Raw genomic sequence first — 16,626 nt, 5'->3', positions numbered from 1 at the left:
CGAGGCAGCGCAACGACAGGCTGCAAGAAGGCCTACCTGGTGCAACGATGGGCTAGACAAAGACCTGCCTGGCAGGACAACGGGCTCCTCCGGGGCAGCGCGATGATGGGCTCCATGAAGACCTGCCTGGTACAACGATAGGCTCCTCCGGGGCAGCACGACGATGGGCTCCATGAAGATCTGGCTGGCACAATGATGGGCTACTTCCAGGACGGCGCGACAAAGGGCTCCAAGAAAACCTCGCTGGCGTGACGATAGGCTCCTGGAAGACCTCGGCGACGCGACGATAGGCTCCTCCGAGGCGGCGCAACGATAGCCTTGGCCAAGATGGCGCAACAATGGCCTGCAAGACGACCTGCCTGGCGAGATGATGGGCTCCTCCGGGCTGGCGTGACAATACGCTCCTCCAAGACCTAGCTCGCGCAGCGATGGACTCCTCCAGGGTGGCATGACAATTGGCTCCAAAAAGACCCACCTGCAGCGACGATGGGCTCCTCTGAGGTGGCGCGAGGATGGGTCCTCGAAGATGTACCTGGCGCAATGATGGCCTCCTCAAAGGCCTGGCTGGCAGGACGATGGCCTCCTCAAAGACCTGGCTGGCAGGACGATGGCCTCCTCAAAGACCTGGCTGGCAGGACGATGGCCTCCTCCGGGGTGGCGTGGTGATGGGCTCAAGACGACCTGGCTGGCGTGATGATTCGCTTCTCTGGGGCGCTGTGACAATGGGCCGCAAGAAAGCCTAGCTAGCAAAACGATGGGCTAGAAGACAACCTGGCAGGCGCTAAAATGGGCTCCTCCAGGGCGGTGCAACGATGGGCTGCTCCAAGACCCGCCTGGTGCGACCATGGGCTCCAACAAGGCCTGGCTGGCGTGATGATGGGCTCCTCCGGGGGAGTGCGACGATGGCCTGGACTGGGGCGGCGCGACGATGGCCTGGACTGGGGCGGCGCAACGATGGCCTCCAACAAGGCCTGGCTGGCAGGACGATGGCCTCCAAGAAGGCCTGGCTGGCAGGACGATGGCCTCCAAGAAGGCCTGGCTGGCAGGACGATGGCCTCCAAGAAGGCCTGGCTGGCAGGACGATGGCCTCCAAGAAGGCCTGGCTGGGAGGACGATGGCCTCCAAGAAGGCCTGGCTGGCAGGACGATGGCCTCCAAGAAGGCCTGGCTGGCAGGACGATGGCCTCCAAGAAGGCCTGGCTGGCAGGACGATGGCCTCCAAGAAGGCCTGGCTGGCAGGACGATGGCCTCCAAGAAGGCCTGGCTGGCAGGACGATGGCCTCCAAGAAGGCCTGGCTGGCAGGACGATGGCCTCCAAGAAGGCCTGGCTGGCAGGACGATGGCCTCCAAGAAGGCCTGGCTGGCAGGACGATGGCCTCCAAGAAGGCCTGGCTGGCAGGACGATGGCCTCCAAGAAGGCCTGGCTGGCAGGACGATGGCCTCCAAGAAGGCCTGGCTGGCAGGACGATGGCCTCCAAGAAGGCCTGGCTGGCAGGACGATGGCCTCCAAGAAGGCCTGGCTGGCAGGACGATGGCCTCCAAGAAGGCCTGGCTGGCAGGACGATGGCCTCCTCAAAGACCTGGCTGGCAGGACGATGGCCTCCTCCCGGGTGGCGTGGTGATGGGCTCAAGACGACCTGGCTGGCGTGATGATGGGCTTCTCTGGGGCGCTGTGACAATGGGACGCAAGAAAGCCTAGCTAGCACAACGATGGGCTCGAAGACAACCTGGCAGGCGCTAAAATGGGCTCCTCCAGGGCGCTGCAACGATGGGCTGCTCCAAGACCCGCCTGGTGCGACCATGGGCTCCAACAAGGCCTGGCTGGCGTGATGATGGGCTCCTCCGGGGGAGTGCGACGATGGCCTGGACTGGGGCGGCGCGACCATGGCCTGGACTGGGGCGGCGCGACAATGGGCTCCAAGATGGCCTGGACTGGGGCGGCGCGACGATGGGCTCCAAGATGGCCTGGACTGGGGCGGCGCGACGATGGGCTCCAAGATGGCCTGGACTGGCGCGGCGCGACGACGGGCTCCAAGAAGACCTACCCGGCGCGACGACGGGCTCCAAGAAGACCTACCCGGCGCGACGACGGGCTCCTCAAAGGCCTGGCTGGCAGGACGACGGGCTCCTCAAAGGCCTGGCTGGCAGGACGACGGGCTCCTCAAAGGCCTGGCTGGCAGGACGACGGGCTCCTCAAAGGCCTGGCTGGCAGGACGACGGGCTCCTCAAAGGCCTGGCTGGCAGGACGACGGGCTCCTCAAAGGCCTGGCTGGCAGGACGACGGGCTCCTCAAAGGCCTGGCTGGCAGGACGACGGGCTCCTCAAAGGCCTGGCTGGCAGGACGACGGGCTCCTCAAAGGCCTGGCTGGCAGGACGACGGGCTCCTCAAAGGCCTGGCTGGCAGGACGACGGGCTCCTCAAAGGCCTGGCTGGCAGGACGGTGGCCTCCTCAAAGGCCTGGCTGGCAGGACGGTGGCCTCCTCAAAGGCCTGGCTGGCAGGACGGTGGCCTCCTCAAAGGCCTGGCTGGCAGGACGGTGGCCTCCTCAAAGGCCTGGCTGGCAGGACGGTGGCCTCCTCCGGGGCGGCACGGTGATGGGCTCAAGACGACCTGGCTGGCGTCATGATGGGCTTCTCTGGGGCCCTGTGACAATGGGCCGCAAGAAAGCCTAGCTAGCACAACGATGGGCTAGAAGACAACCTGGCAGGCGCTAAAATGGGCTCCTCCAGGGCGGTGCAACGATGGGCTGCTCCAAGACCCGCCTGGTGCGACCATGGGCTCCATGACGGCCTGGCTGGCGTGATGATGGGCTCCTCCGAGGCAGCGCAACGACAGGCTGCAAGAAGGCCTACCTGGTGCAACGATGGGCTAGACAAAGACCTGCCTGGCAGGACAACGGGCTCCTCCGGGGCAGCGCGATGATGGGCTCCATGAAGACCTGCCTGGTACAACGATAGGCTCCTCCGGGGCAGCACGACGATGGGCTCCATGAAGATCTGGCTGGCACAATGATGGGCTACTTCCAGGGCGGCGCGACAAAGGGCTCCAAGAAAACCTCGCTGGCGTGACGATAGGCTCCTGGAAGACCTCGGCGACGCGACGATAGGCTCCTCCGGGGCGGCGCAACGATAGCCTTGGCCAAGATGGCGCAACGATGGCCTGCAAGACGACCTGCCTGGCGAGATGATGGGCTCCTCCGGGCTGGCGTGACAATACGCTCCTCGAAGACCTAGCTCGCGCAGCGATGGACTCCTCCAGGGTGGCATGACAATTGGCTCCAAAAAGACCCACCTCCAGCGACGATGGGCTCCTCCGGGGTGGCGCGACGATGGGTCCTCGAAGATGTACCTGGCGCAATGATGGCCTCCTCAAAGACCTGGCTGGCAGGACGATGGCCTCCTCAAAGACCTGCCTGGCAGGACGATGGCCTCCTCCGGGGTGGCGTGGTGATGGGCTCAAGACGACCTGGCTGGCGTGATGATGGGCTTCTCTGGGGCGCTGTGACAATGGGCCGCAAGAAAGCCTAGCTAGCACAACGATAGGCTAGAAGACAACCTGGCAGGCGCTAAAATGGGCTCCTCCAGGGCGGTGCAACGATGGGCTGCTCCAAGACCCGCCTGGTGCGACCATGGGCTCCAACAAGGCCTGGCTGGCGTGATGATGGGCTCCTCCGGAGGAGTACGAAGATGGCCTGGACTGGTGCGGCGCAACGATGGGCTCCAAGAAGGCCTGGCTGGCAGGACAATGGGCTCCAAGAAGGCCTGGCTGGCAGGACAATGGGCTCCTCAAAGACCTGGCTGGCAGGACGATGGGCTCCTCAAAGACCTGGCTGGCAGGACGATGGGCTCCTCAAAGACCTGGCTGGCAGGACGATGGGCTCCTCAAAGACCTGGCTGGCAGGACGATGGGCTCCTCAAAGACCTGGCTGGCAGGACGATGGGCTCCTCAAAGACCTGGCTGGCAGGACGATGGGCTCCTCAAAGACCTGGCTGGCAGGACGATGGGCTCCTCAAAGACCTGGCTGGCAGGACGATGGGCTCCTCAAAGACCTGGCTGGCAGGACAATGGGCTCCTCAAAGACCTGGCTGGCAGGACAATGGGCTCCTCAAAGACCTGGCTGGCAGGACAATGGGCTCCTCAAAGACCTGGCTGGCAGGACAATGGGCTCCTCAAAGACCTGGCTGGCAGGACAATGGGCTCCTCAAAGACCTGGCTGGCAGGACGATGGGCTCCTCAAAGACCTGGCTGGCAGGACGATGGGCTCCTCAAAGACCTGCCTGGCAGGACGATGGGCTCCTCAAAGACCTGCCTGGCAGGACGATGGGCTCCTCAAAGACCTGCCTGGCAGGACGATGGGCTCCTCAAAGACCTGCCTGGCAGGACGATGGGCTCCTCAAAGACCTGCCTGGCAGGACGATGGGCTCCTCAAAGACCTGCCTGGCAGGACGATGGGCTCCTCAAAGACCTGCCTGGCAGGACGATGGGCTCCTCAAAGACCTGCCTGGCAGGACGATGGCCTCCTCAAAGACCTGCCTGGCAGGACGATGGCCTCCTCAAAGACCTGCCTGGCAGGACGATGGGCTCCTCAAAGACCTGCCTGGCAGGACGATGGCCTCCTCAAAGACCTGCCTGGCAGGACGATGGCCTCCTCAAAGACCTGCCTGGCAGGACGATGGCCTCCTCAAAGACCTGCCTGGCAGGACGATGGCCTCCTCAAAGACCTGGCTGGCAGGACGATGGGCTCCTCTAAGGCCTGCCTGGCAGGACGATGGCCTCCTCAAAGACCTGCCTGGCAGGACGATGGCCTCCTCCGGGGTGGCGTGGTTATGGGCTCAAGACGACCTGGCTGGCGTGATGATGGGCTTCTCTGGGGCGCTGTGACGATGGGCCACAAGAAAGCCTAGCTAGCACAACGATAGGCTAGAAGACAACCTGGCAGGCGCTAAAATGGGCTCCTCCAGGGCGGTGCAATGATGGGCTGCTACAAGACCCGCCTGGTGCGACCATGGGCTCCAACAAGGCCTGGCTGGTGTGATGATGGGCCCCACCGTGGAGTCGTGACGATGGCCTCGGCTGGGGCGGCGCAACGATGGGCTCCAAGAAGACCTACCTGGCGCAATGATGGGCTCCTCTAAGGCCTGGCTGGCAGGACGATGGGCTCCTCAAAGACCTGACTGGTCCGATAATGGCCTCCTCTGGGGCGGCACGGTGATGGGCTCAAGACCACCTGGCTGGCGTGATGATGGGCTTCTCTGGGGCCCTGTGACAATGGGCTGCAAGAAAGCCTAGCTAGCACAACGATGAGCTAGAAGACAACCTGGCAGGCGCTAAAATGGGGTCCTCCGGGGCGGTACAACAATGGGCTGCTCCAAGACCTGCCTGGTGCGACGATGGGCTCCAAGAAGGCCTGGCTGGCAGGACGATGGCCTCCAAGAAGGCCTGCCTGGTGCGACGATGGGCTCCAAGAAGGCCTGGCTGGCAGGACGATGGCCTCCAAGAAGGCCTGGCTGGCAGGACGATGGCCTCCTCAAAGACCTGGCTGGCAGGACGATGGCCTCCTCAAAGACCTGGCTGGCAGGACGATGGCCTCCTCAAAGACCTGGCTGGCAGGACGATGGCCTCCTCAAAGACCTGGCTGGCAGGACGATGGCCTCCTCAAAGACCTGGCTGGCAGGACGATGGCCTCCTCCCGGGTGGCGTGGTGATGGGCTCAAGACGACCTGGCTGGCGTGATGATGGGCTTCTCTGGGGCGCTGTGACCATGGGCCGCAAGAAAGCCTAGCTAGCACAACGATGGGCTAGAAGACAACCTGGCAGGCGCTAAAATGGGCTCCTCCAGGGCGCTGCAACGATGGGCTGCTCCAAGACCCGCCTGGTGCGACCATGGGCTCCAACAAGGCCTGGCTGGCGTGATGATGGGCTCCTCTGGGGGAGTGCGACGATGGGCTCCTCTGGGGGAGTGCGACGATGGCCTGGACTGGGGCGGCGTGACGATGGCCTGGACTGGGGCGGCGCGACGATGGGCTCCAAGAAGGCGTGGCTGGCAGGACGATGGGCTCCAAGAAGGCGTGGCTGGCAGGACGATGGGCTCCAAGAAGGCCTGGCTGGCAGGACGATGGGCTCCAAGAAGGCCTGGCTGGCAGGACGATGGGCTCCAAGAAGGCCTGGCTGGCAGGACGATGGCCTCCTCCGGGGCAGCACGGTGATGGGCTCAAGACGACCTGGCTGGCGTGATGATGGGCTTCTCTGGGGCACTGTGACAATGGGCCGCAAGAAAGCCTAGCTAACACAACGATGGGCTAGAAGACAACCTGGCAGGCGCTAAAATGGGCTCCTCCAGGGCGGTGCAACGATGGGCTGCTCCAAGACCTGCCTGGTGCGACCATGGGCTCCAAGAAGGCCTGGCTGGCGTGATGATGGGCTCCTCCGGGGCAGCGCAACGACAGGCTGCAAGAAGGCCTACCTGGTGCAACGATGGGCTAGACAAAGACCTGCCTGGCAGGACAACGGGCTCCTCCGGGGCAGCGCGATGATGGGCTCCATGAAGACCTGCCTGGTACAACGATAGGCTCCTCCGGGGCAGCACGACGATGGGCTCCATGAAGATCTGGCTGGCACAATGATGGGCTACTTCCAGGGCGGCGCGACAAAGGGCTCCAAGAAAACCTCGCTGGCGTGACGATAGGCTCCTTGAAGACCTCAGCGACGCGACGATAGGCTCCTCCGGGGCGGCGCAACGATAGCCTTGGCCAAGACGGCGCAACGATGGCCTGCAAGAAGACCTGCCTGGCGAGACGATGGGCTCCTCCGGGCTGGCGTGACGATACACTCCTCGAAGACCTAGCTCGCACAGCGATGGACTCCCTCCAGGGTGGCATGACAACTGGCTCCAAAAAGACCCACCTACAGCGACGACGGGCTCCTCTGGGGCGGCGCGGCGCAATGATGGGCTCCTCAGAGACCTGGCTGGCAGGACGATGGGCTTCTCGAAGACCTTGCTGGTGCGACAATGGCCTCCTCTGGGGCGGCGTGGTGATGGGCTCAAGAAGACCTGGCTGGCGCGACGATGGGCTCCAAGAAGACCTGGCTGGCCCAATGAAGGGCTCTTCCTGGGCAGCAGAATGATGGTCTCCTCCAGGACGGTGTGATGAGGGTCTCTAAGAAGAGCTGGGCAGCGCAATGAAGTGGTTGCCCGGGGTGGTGTGATGAAGTTCTCCAAATAATTTGAGGCTGTGAAGCACTCCAGGAAAAAGAAATCCAGTGAGACACAAAAAATGCCAACCGAGCAATCACCAGAAAAATTCTCAGGGGAATGCTCCTCCAGGGCCACACAGTGATACACTCTACCAGGGTAGTGTGGTGATGCAGTCTAATAAAAGCTTGATGATGTAGCACTGCTAAAGAGATATACAGTCAAGGTCCCCAAAAAAATCCAGATGGTAAACCAACCCATAAAGTCAGGCGGTGGAGGAACCCAAAAAAGCCACTTAGTGAATGAGTCTAGAGTAGCTGGGCATTGAAGCTCTCCTCCAGAGCCACATGGTGATGCACTCCTCACGTGCTTCAAGACTGTTGTGGGTAGTCCTAGAAAACAGCAGTGAAATAGTTACTGTTTTCTCATTTGGAAATTCCCAGCCAACAACTGTACAACATTTCTTTTAATCTTCTAGAGATAATAATTTCTAGCAAGTTGTAGGAAAGTTCTTGAATGCATGCAAATTCATCACCTCCTAGGGGTTCCTGGGAAATTCCTCATTTCTCACTGTTGTTGCTGTGCTGAAGAACCACACTGCACATTCCCACAATGGAAACACTGCCTGTGTTTAGCCGGACTACACCTGATGGGGACACAAATGCTGGACCTTTTCCCTGTGGTCACTCTCACCTTGCCCTTGCTGTTTGCCCTCTACACAACAGATACAGATGTGGAATTTGTGCTGCTTGTGTATCAACTCAGAAGACTCAGCTGAGCTCCCCAGGCTGAAGCCAGAAGACATTCAGACAGCAGAGACTCTGCATACGGACAAAAGGTTTTGGACTATTTCCTGTTTTCCATCTGTAGGCTGAATACAACTTGACAGTATATTTACTGCGTACACTCAGAAAAGTTTTGCTGAGGTTTTTATATCTGTGAACGGGGCATTAACAAGAGAATATGTATTTTACACCTTGCTTAGCTGAAACTTTTTTCATTTCGTTTACATTATATGTAGGTAGTACATATTCTACATATAGAACAAGTCCTGCATTGTCCGAGTGAGGCAATTTTTGTCTGCATATAAAATACACACAGCTAGGACACCATCTAGATAGCTTTATACACATGGAATCTACACATAAAACATGCAGCAAGTATATACAGAATATATACGGATAGACATGTAGAAATACCTATGTCTTTCAAGAATATATACACACACACACCCCGACACAGTCTATACAGACACTATATACTCTATATCCAGGAAGAGAAGCCTCAGCTGATCTCACCTCACTGAGGCTTTTTTCCTCTCTGTATTCAGAAGATACATTATCTATGCATAAAAAAGGTTTACAGACACAGGAAGCACAACCATCTTTCTCTATCTGTAGATGCACTCTATACACAGAACACATACACAGAACATACAGAATATACATACAATTTGTAAATAGCATACATACCACATAAAACAGATAGGTGAGGGGAAGCTATGCTTTTCTGCCTTTACGTTAGATATATACTATCTCTGGATACATAGAACATACACATTTTCAAGGCCAAGGGAGGAAGGGCATTTCTTTCTGTGTGTGGAATGTATGCTGTCTTTACTTGGAACACATGCACATGAATACACATACTTTACATGCAGACATACACAGAGAGAGCGGCAAGGCATTCTTTTTCTGTCTGTATAGAGCACATGTACTGTCTGCATATAGACTATAGTCATTCTGTATGTAGAGTAGATACAGACAGATGAGGCAGGTCATCTCTGCTTACAGAAGATAGCCTCTTTCTACAGAAGACAGAGACATATACAGCAGTGCTCTTCTGTCTGTACACAGAAGTGATCCAACCTACAAAATACAGACAGGGCTGAAAATAGGATTTTATTTACCTCTATAGAATACATTCTGTGCATAGCATATACACAGATAGGAAAGGAAGGCTTTTTAGCCTATAAAGAATACAGCCTATCCATATGCGGAATATACACAGGCAAGGTGATGAGAAGCTTTTCTGTCTGCATAGAGAATATATGGGCTAAATGTACATGTACATAGAAAAGCAGTGCCTCATGTATCTCTACATTTAGTATCTACCATCTGTGTATGCATGACATGCCAACAAGGGGAGGCTTTTCTGTCACTATACAGACTACATACTGTCTTCCTCAAGACTACACACAGACAGGCAAAGCCAGACTTGGTTTCTCAGTATGTAGCATATAACAGGATATACTCTGCCTATACAAAAGAGACAGTGAGGCTTTTCTCTCCGGATATAGACTATATTCCATCTGTAGATAGACTGTATGCAGGCAAAACATGTCTTTTCTGTCTAGTCATAGACTAGATACTGCCAAGGCAGGGCTTTTTGGTCTGCTTATACAGTGTACACTGGCTGTATAGAGAACAGAAAACAACAGAAGGGTGAGGTGGGGCAATACCTTTCTGTCACCATACAGACTATAAAATGGCTGCATGGAGAATACACGTGGAGAGCACCACACACCACTTTCCTATCGGGATGCAGAACATATTCTGGTTACAGGGCAGAGACGGGCCAGGTGAGGCAGGGCTTTTCCACCCATCTGCATGTGAAATCTAGGGAGATTGGGGGGTGAAGGGGGGGTCTCTCTGTACATCAGGCACGTTTTGCCTATAGAAGCACACAAACAGGGAAGGCGAGGCTTTTCTCTTTGCACAGCAAAGACTTGGTGCACACAGGTAGTTCGGGGCTCTTCTGCCTGTATGTGGAATATAGGCTGTCTATAGAGCAGAGGGATGACTGTACTTAGAAAATATACTGCTCATCTGTACAACAGACCCAGAGAGGCGGGGAAGGTGGGGTACTCCTGCCCGTACACAGGCAATGCCCTTTTTGTAGAGCACAGGCAGAAGGGTGAGGCAAGGCAAGACTTTTCTCTTAGTTTGTGGAATGGGCTGGGGGAAGCAGGACAGGCCTTCTCCATTGCTTGCACGTGCATGCAGGGAGCTTCTACCTCAGTCACCTCCTGCCTTCCTTTCCTCCCATCCCCCACCTATCTCCCAGGCATCCACATGGACACCAATGACATCATGCACCATCCAGGGGAAAGAGCCCAGGACCCTGGCAGTATTCTGCTCAAGAAGGCACAAACAGGAGCAAACACATCCTGCTGCTTAACACCATCGGACTGGTGGCACAGTCAGAGCTTCAGCTCTTATGACCACAGGATCCTTCCTCGAGGAACAAGGACTGCTGGCCCAGGGTCAGGGTGTCCTTGACTGAGCAGGCAACAGAGTCTCTGCTAGCATTGCAGACAGGACTATGCTTCAAGCACAGAGAGCCACATACAACAAAGGGAAAGCATGTTGCCCCAGAACAGCTTTCTCAGGACAACTGAGGTGCAATATTGCTCTGTGAGGGTCCACAAATGCAAACCTTGCTACTGGCCTCCCCAATAGGAACAAATGTTTCTCACCTGCTTTGCCCCTAATGCAAGATGGTACCACAGGCACCAGATATGACACTGTACTTACCAAGCAGAAAGGGGAATCCCTCCACCCTACCAAGTGAATTAACCTTGGCAGGGAGGAAGGAACCAAGGAGATTACCCTTCAGGAATGCAATAAACTTTGGAGACAATAGGCTGATCTATATAGGTGAATATAGGTGAATATTTATTAAATGCGTCAAGTGGAAGGTATTTTTGACTTAATTGTTTCCCACTTCTGAGCAAAAAGTAATGCTTTTGAAAGCAAAGGGTCTTCTAGAATAATCTGAGGTGCTGCTAAATTTCTCCATTTTTTGTGGCTGGGTGTGGACAGACCTGTCAGACAGACGGGAGGTGTGAGGTACTGGTACTTGGAGGATACGCATATAGGAAAAGCTAGAAGGGAGAACAGGCTACACTCGGCTTTCAGTCAGGTAACGGAATCAAACACCTGGCTTTGAAGGGTGAGGCAGCAGCAGCAGGGTCAGAGCATGAACATGAGGTACCGCTACACTAGCTCATGAAATCTGGACTAGGTGTCAGCTAAGCAAGGCATTCATTTCTACCAAGTTTTGCTTCCGTTCAACTTCTCACCTTCAGAATACTCTTTCTTTGCAACTTGAGTTTCTTACCTGAAGCTGGAAAGTCACCTAAGAACTGGTCCCAGCTGTGGATAGTAAAGAAGCCAACTTGGTAACCAGTCTGCTCTAGTCTCCTCATCTTAGTTTCAAGCTCGTCAGAAGATGCTGCAAGAAAAATAAAGCAGAGAGATTCATTTCTGGGCTGCCAAACACCAGAATCCAGCAAATTCTGCAAATGGGTACTTAGAGGGAAAGCAATGTGCAAGCCAGCACACTTTAGACTAGACCCTACAAGACTTCCACAAGTATGAGGGGACTTCTCTGAAAGCAAGTCACCTCCTCCCCCCATGAGCAGCAGGGATGGAAGAGCAACAGGCACCCACACCACGAGCAAAGACACATTTGCGACACTGCTCTGAAAAGATGACTCTACACCACCTTTTAAGTCAAGCACCACAAAGCTGGGCAGTGCTAGAATTAAGCCTGCTCAGGCAGCTCCTGCTTGGCTTGGGGGTGATGTACATGGCGATGGGTATTTCCCAAGCCAGGCCCCTTCTCCCCATGTCCAGCATAGGAAGACTGGAGCTCACAGAGTACAAAGCCCTTGGATGGTTTCTGCCCCCCCAACCCCCCAGGTGTACCTCAGTGAATGGGCCAGACTTCACTTATTCCACAAAAATAATTCTGTGTGAAGGACAAGTTTTGAATGTGCTTGCTCCTTACCTGCCCCTTGTGTCAATACTAAAGCCATAACCAACTCTGTTAGTTTCCCCAATGCGAAGGGTGGAGGCGGGGGGGGGGGGGGGGGGGGGAGGGGGGGGGCGCTGTAATGATCTCTGGTGAAGTGGAAACAGGCAGCACCTGAGGTCCCCAGCCTCTGACTCCAGTGCTCAGCCTCTGAACTGCTGGGAGCTCAGGCTTCAAACACCCACTGTGACACCCACGTTCCACAGCCTGGAGCACACTTGGTGCCTGTGGCAGGGCCGGGCACAGGCTCCGCACCTCTAGGTAGGCTGCCCACCGCCTGCTTCCCGGAGGAAAGCGGCTTTCTCCCCTCACCCAATACCTCGGGACAAGATGTCCGATTCCCCGGCCGTCCTCCCCGAAAACGCCCTCCTCCTCCTCAGGGCAGCGCCGCTCCGGCCCGCCGGCAGCTCCACGCGCAGCGCCCCGCGGCAGCGGCCGTTGCCTTCAACGTCCCCCCTCGCCTCGCGCCGGCCGTTACCGCCCGAAGCTTCCCGAAGCCGCGCGTGCACCCACCGCCGGGGGGAGGGGAGTGAGCCCCGGGGGAAGGGGGCGCCGACAGCCCCGGCCAGAGGCGAGAGCAGCCCGGCAGAGCTTCCCGCCAGGCAGCTCTGGCAGGAGCAGGGGGAGGGGAGAGAAAGCGGCGCCCGAGGCAGAGCCCGCCCCAGGGACCGGCCCCGGGGGCAAAGCCTGACAAGGCAGAGCAGAGCAGGGCAGGCAAGCCCTGCCCTGCCCAGCCCAGCCCCGCCCCGCCCCGATGGCCCCTCGCCTCAGCCCCGGCCCCGGCCCAACCCCACCTGAAGCCAAGCCTCGGGTAAGCCCCAGCCCCGTACTACAGACCTGCTCCGGCCCCTCCTGGGGGGGGGTCGCTGAGGCGGCTCTGCCCTGACACAACCCGGCTCCAGCCAGGCCCCGGGCACGGCCTCCAGGCCGGCGCTCCGTGGACGGGACGGACTAAGCCTGGCCGGGCTCTGCCTCTCTGCTGCGAGGGCAGCTTCCCCCAAGGGGGCTCTGCCACAGCAGGGGAGCTTAGCAGCCCCAGCTGCCCGCAGGGAGGCCCTGGCCTCCCCCCATCAGGGCAGGGCAGGCAGAGGCACCCCAGCCTCTCTCCCCTACCGCAGAGCACCACCCCATTGGCCGGCGGCCTCGACGCCTCTGGGCGTGGCCAACGGCGAGCGCCCTGGCACCCTTTGCTAGGCAACAGGGCCGGCAGCCCCAGCTGGGCCCTGAGCCTCCTGCCCGTGCCCGCCCTTCGGCAGCGCCGGGCCAGGCCAGGCTGAGCCGCCCAGCACTGCCCGTCCTAACACAGCTCGGGCACAGGGGGAGCGGGAGGACTGAGGCAGCACAGCTCAGCACAGGACTGGCGAGGCCCAGTCGATGCCGGGTTTGGTTCCCCCTCGGCTCTTTCCCCCAAGAGGGCCTGTTCACAACAACAAGACGGGCACAGGAGCCGGTCAAAACACACGGTGTGGGTGCTGTGGAGGGCACCACGTCCACAAAGCCCTCCTCGCCATTGACCGGCAGCCATGAAGAGGACAGCGGTGCCTTCACCCTGCTACAGGGAGAAAGGGGATTTGGCCAAGCCCTGAAACGCACTTCCACGTCAGTATCAACAATGTTCATGTTGACTCCCTTGAGCAAAACCACAAAGGAATAAACTGGAAATAAACCTGGTAAAATGCTGTAGTTGAGCATACGGCAATCTCTTATCCCCTTGTTGTCCAGACACAACTTTGGTTCAGTACAGGCAAAATACCTGTTGTAGGAACCACAAAGACAGTGTCTTGTTGACGCATTATTTAATAGACATATTAATAACCAGTTAAAGTGTTAGAGGAAAAAAAAACATTCAGAAGCCATCTGTTAATCTCTAAAACACCTCATGTATATAAATTACACTTTGTTGAGCTCTTTGAGATCTGCTCATTACACATGCAATACAAAAGTTAAGGATTTCACTTTTCTAACAACAAATCTGAGTAATTTAGCACTGACACGGGGAAAATGCTACTTGAAAATCCCACTGATGTGCAGGTTTCGCTTCAGCTTCTTGCAGATTTGGATCTTCAGAGTTTCAACAGCTCTGGAAAGTTTCCACATTCTGGTATTTCCCAGATGTTGATCTTTCACACCACAGGCACGTGCTTTGGCAGTGCCGAGTGTGGAACAGCCCCGAGGGAAACGCGGGAGCAAACCCTGGCTGTCCAAGGGATTGCCACAGAAAGCACGGCCTTTCCTCGGGGCTGAATTTAACGGGGTGGTTTTATGGCAGTTTGGCCAGCAGTTGCTACAGACACAGGGAAGTGTGGCCAGAAGGGCTTCTTCCAAATTGGGAAAGGTTGTACACAATGTGGAAATAATAGATATTCTTTTCCTTTGAGGGTGTAACCGCCATTTCTGTTGAATCTTGCTAAAATCAAGGCTATTGTACCTGAAGAGCTGGGTGGGACCGGCTAAAACTTCCAGCCTCCTGAGAAAGAGAGGCAGGTCTGGCTCCATGGTGGAGGGGTTTAGGGCATCAGCATCCCAGCAGGAAGATACGAATGAGAAGACACAACAAAAGCTGCAGGAACCATGAAAACAAATGCTCCTGTGTAACGCACTCACACTGCTTTCTGAAAAGGAAAGTGTGTCTGCGGTCCAAGTATGTGCACCAGCCCCACAGGCCCCCCCCCGTGGTTCTACCATGTCCCCAGAGCAACATGGTTTGTCACAGCAGGATGGTGAAGAATTGATTATTGAGGGAGGAGGAGCAAAGGAAAATTAATTTAATTTAAACATTAAATTACATTATTTTACCTGAAATGTTAAGTTTCAGTTCCCACTCAAAGAAATAAATTATCTAAGAGTTCATGTGTATTCAGGCAATCACAACAAAAAATGACAATAAAGAGGGGAGTGTGTGAAAGGAGCAACAAATCAGCCTAACACCTTGTCAAGGGCAGGTACCTGGATGTGGACTCCAGAAGGGATCCACACCCTCTCACCTGATGTTCCCATAAACAGGCTAACAGAGGTTAGTCTCGATCAAATCACTGATAACTGATGGAAAACCGCTCCCAGAGTCATGCCTGGGCTGGGGTCTCCTGTTAATTCTTATCTGAAACAGTGTCCATTTCTGAGGATCACCCTTCAAGAAAGATACACGCCAATTAGAAAGCATCCAGAGACTACAACTGAGAAGGATCAGGGTTTCAGGAAACACAGTCTCATAGGATTAATCATAGGGTGAATGGACTTGTTTAACGTCAGGAAGAGAAGGCAGAAGAGCGCCATGTAAGGGCCTTTAAATATGTAAAAAGATGTTGCAAATAAAAAGGGAATTAACTTCTCCCCATGCTCGGCGTTGAGGGCAAGGAGGAATGGCTTTAAATGAAGCAAAGGAAGTGCAGTTGGTGTTACGGGAAGAGAATTCAGAGGCAGTTTGAAAGAGAGATATGGTATCATGAGTTAAAAGAAGAAGGGGGAATTACGGTTTGCACCTCATAATGCAAGGAACGGAGAGCTTACACATCTTAGCCCTGTCTTACGAAAATAGATGGGTACCCTCTAAGGTGACAGCTGAAGAAAAGCACTTCTTATTGATTCCATTTGAAGTACAGCATCTCAAAATACTTTTTTTCTGGGGCGGTAAAGACTTCACCAATCTATTTTTTGCAGAGCTAATAAGCATATATTACAGGATAATTTGATGCAGAGACTACATGGTGAAAAGTTATACTTTGCCCTTTGGAGGCAATTGGCATAGATGGTCAGAATGCGCCTTTTATTATTTCAGTAATATATTTACAGAATAAACTATAGCCAGAGTGAGTCTAATCATAGTACTATCTCTAGACTCAGCCCACTAAGTTGTGGTGCATTTCTGAATCACTGAAAAAATATTGGGTAACTTGACATTTGAGGGTCTGCTGGGCATCTGAGTAGTCTCATCTGTACCTCAGAGTAGTTTCGATCAATATTCCAATATCCTTGAGTTACAAGTTCATCCCTTCAGAAGATTAAAAATATATCCTGCTGTTAAGGAAAGAATACAAGAACAGGAAAATACGCTTAAACAGAGAGAACTTCAATCTACCAGTACAGAGCAGCTTGATTACAGCTTTGACTTTCCCAGTGTGCTGCTTTGGTCATACATAATTTTTTCAGTCCTGATGTATCAGTACTAAAACTTGATCTATCATGCAAAACCAAGAATTACTTCTAAATTTGCTTTTGTGATTACATATCTCACTGGGAGCCTCCACCAATAAAAAGCTATTTCTACTTTCAAAGTAAAGGCTAGTAGCTCCTGAGAGCAGCTTAAACAGCCATTCACAGGATAATGCTACGATACAGAATGCTTCGGCTTGAGGAAGATTACGGTCACAAAAATCATCAGACACTGTAAAAAACACTAACTAGATTCTTTCTGTATGAAATAGCTTTAGCAAACAGTAAGCCACTGGCCAACAGAAGCTGATGTTCTCCAAATTCAGAACAGTTGCCCATCGTGAATGTTTACAGTTTCAGTATCTACAATTTTTGAGAGAAGCTTCTGACACACAATTGGCAAAAGATGATTCTGCATCCAAAAGCAGCCCAATGCCAGTTTGCAGCAGGAATGGCCATTTTATTTTA

Source organism: Aptenodytes patagonicus, chromosome 3, assembly GCF_965638725.1.
Source record: "Aptenodytes patagonicus chromosome 3, bAptPat1.pri.cur, whole genome shotgun sequence".
Taxonomy (NCBI): domain Eukaryota; kingdom Metazoa; phylum Chordata; class Aves; order Sphenisciformes; family Spheniscidae; genus Aptenodytes; species Aptenodytes patagonicus.
The sequence above is the reverse complement of the archived record's forward strand: the minus strand, read 5'-3'. Positions refer to the sequence as shown.